General features: G+C 41.9%; 1 non-coding gene across 1 annotated transcript; it reads left to right on the plus strand.

Annotated features, from left to right (window-relative positions):
• The first annotated feature begins 1,155 nt into the window (after window positions 1–1,155).
• Window positions 1,156–1,375, plus strand: LOC146789303 (small nucleolar RNA SNORA73 family). The gene has a single exon (XR_014970205.1). It is a non-coding gene; the product is annotated as a small nucleolar RNA SNORA73 family (small nucleolar RNA).
• The last annotated feature ends 1,251 nt before the right edge of the window (window positions 1,376–2,626 follow it).

A 2,626-nucleotide genomic window follows, 5' to 3' on the forward strand; every position in this document is an offset into this window, starting at 1 on the left:
CGTAAATTGTGTAAAATATTTTATAAATATTTTTTGTATTGAACAAAGGATTAAATACATATATGATTGGTTTTATATTCTATTTTGTTATACATAATTTTTCATTGTTTTTGTTTTTTTTGTTTTTTTTAAATTGAATAATTTAGAATTTGAAAATGTTAAAATGTTAATTGTGATTTAGAAATAAATGTTTATATTTATTTATTTTTGTGAGAGGGGGTGTCTCAAATTTTTACAAATAATTTTTTTAATATATGTATTTTGTGATAAGACCGTCTGCCAGTTTTCCACCGGTCGACCAGTCGACCGGGCGGAAAAGGGGCTGAATAAGGTGGCGGTTTCTGGAAGACACTGCCATCCATATTAGCATACAGGCGGATTAGTGCCTTTCCATGGCGGTGTTGCCGCCATGGAAAGGCATGTGGTCTTCTCAGTTGGAGGCCTGTTGCGGGCCCCCAGGGTGTTGGGGGGATGGGTGGGCACATGGGGGTACCTCTGGTACCCCCCTGCATTTGCATTCACAAGGTGGCATGCACCAAACGGTGGCTGTCACGTTGTGCATGCAAATGCGTGACATGCATATATTGCATTGTGGCGGGTGCTGCTTCCAGCACCGCCCACCACAATGCAATGTATGCGGGATGCCACCGCCACTGTGGCGGTGGCATCCTAATTGCCGCGCGGGACCGCTGCACCACTGGCGGCCAGTCCCAGCATCGCTAGGGTGGCGGGCGGGCGAAAGTCCGCCAGCCATCCTAATAGGCCCCAAAGACTTCATCTAGTACTGCACCGGAATCATGACTACTCGCCTATCTGGTACACACAGAAAATTTGCTAGGTCAATTTGTACATCACTCAAGATCAGGCACATCGTGCCGAGTCATTAATCTTCACTTGAGCTAAACTGGAGAAGAGTTAAAATGTGTGATGACCTAAAACTACTTTGGCACAGCTGGAAAAAGGCACTTTAGTAACTATTAAAAAAGATAATGTGGTAGGATAATGTGAAAACCCTTAACTTGTACCAATGCGGAACGTTTCCTATGGACAACTGTACCTGCACTGAAGCTGGAACAAGTACAGGCTGGTTGTGGCTTGCTGGGTGTGATTAGAAGTTAGCTCATTTGGATTGTATCCTCTAACTTTAATGGTGATCCAACAGGGATACCTGTGGTAGGTTGCTCTCTCTCAGCTCTGTCCTAGTGGCATTTGGGAGCATAGGCCCTTGGCCCATGTCGTACAGTCCCGTTCCACGCTGCTGGAGAACAAGTTTTGCTTGCAGTCTTCGGGCTGCTGAGCTTTATCCTGTATATTCCTAAGACTTCTCAGAGTCCTTGGACCATGACTGAGGAGACAAACCATCCAGGGTACACAATGTAGCGTGTGGATGTGGTGTAATATAGCCCTTTGCTGCTGGGGAAGGTCAAATATTTTGTTTGTTAGATCATTTAGCTGTACTAATAGTGGTCTTTTTCTCTTTAGCTTAACAATCTTTCTACATTTTTGGGTAAATTCCAGAGCTAATCATCTTCTGGTCTGATGTACTACGTGCTTGAGTGTGCTCAGATGGCATGGATGTGGTTTAGTAATTTTGTAGCGGTAGACCACACAGCACCAAGCTTTCAGTTGACAAGTGCTGTTGTATGTGGTTCTTGCTGTCAGAGGGGTTACTTTAGGGTTCTGATTGGCGACGAGGACTAGGGTTTTATTTTGGACTTGGAGATTAGGGCTTTGGCTGTTATGGCTAGGATTGGTTAATATGGCCATGTCTCCCATTGGCTCTAGGGTTTAGGGTTCAGGATTCTGATTAGTTAGAGCTTGGGTTCCATGGGTCAATAGGGCAATTATAAGCCTAAGGCTCTGGGCAGAGCGGACAAGGGCAGTTGCCTGTTTGAGTCGGGCCTAGGGCTGGAGATGCTTCCCAATTTTCACTTAAGGAGCTACCATATTAAGCCCTCCATCTGCCTACATCCAAACACAATATCAAACAAGCATTTGCAATGCAATAGGTCTCGCATTTATGCGAGTTTGAGCTATTGGCATTGTAAATGGCAATGCCTTTTTTTATGTTTTGGTTTTTAAAACATAAATAAATGGCATTGTCATTTTTTTTACTTTAATAAGCACGGCGCTGTCTTCACAGACATCGCGCTATGCAATGCAATAGGTGTTGCTTTTGGTATTGTAAATAACAATGCCTTTTAATTTTTTTAAAGACATTGCCAATTACAATGTCAATAGCTCAAAATAATGTCATTGCAAGACCTATTGCATTGTAAATGCTTGTCTGTTTTGGAGTTAGGAGTTTATTATTCTACACCTTACCTGAGTTTTGTTGGTTTTGGAGTTGGAATAGCAATTTATTTGGGTTTATTATCCAGCACTTTCCCTGAGTTTAGTTGGTTTTGGAGTTGGAATAGTAATTTTTTGGGGTTTATTATCCAGCACTTTCCCTGAGTTTAATTGATTTTTGAGTTGGAATAGTAATTTATTTTGGTTTATTATCCAGCACTTTCCTTAAGTTTAGTTGGTTTTGGAGTTGGAATGGTAATTTATTTTGGTTTATTATTCAGCACTTTCCCTGAGTTTAGTTGGTTTTGGAGTGGAATAGTAATTTTTGGGGGTT

This window comes from Triturus cristatus, chromosome 10, assembly GCF_964204655.1.
Source record: "Triturus cristatus chromosome 10, aTriCri1.1, whole genome shotgun sequence".
NCBI classification, from domain to species: Eukaryota; Metazoa; Chordata; class Amphibia; order Caudata; family Salamandridae; genus Triturus; species Triturus cristatus.